This window comes from Myotis brandtii, unplaced genomic scaffold (assembly GCF_000412655.1).
Source record: "Myotis brandtii unplaced genomic scaffold, ASM41265v1 scaffold802, whole genome shotgun sequence".
Lineage (NCBI taxonomy): Eukaryota > Metazoa > Chordata > Mammalia > Chiroptera > Vespertilionidae > Myotis > Myotis brandtii.
Genome location: NW_005371230.1, coordinates 1,160,606 through 1,160,905, shown reverse-complemented (window position 1 = coordinate 1,160,905; position 300 = coordinate 1,160,606).

Below are 300 nucleotides of genomic sequence, written 5' to 3'. Positions count from 1 at the left end.
GAGCCAGTGCGTGTGGAGAGTGGCAGCCGAGCCGTAAGGCATAGGCCCCGCCCCCTCTTTCTTTTCGCTTCTCCTATTGGCTCCGCCTCGCTCCGTCCAGCTCCAGCACCTGTAGGAAATGGAGCGTCTTCCCTACGTCTTGTGGAGCAGCGTAAAGTTCCCGGGTAGCGATTGGTGGAGAGCGCTGTCACTCAGGCCCAGAAAGCGCTTCCTGTGCATGCGCAGGTGGGCGGGGGGGAAGTCCTGCTCGCTGGAACCGGCTGTGAGGCGGCGGCTGCAGGAACGGGCCTGGCGGTCTCA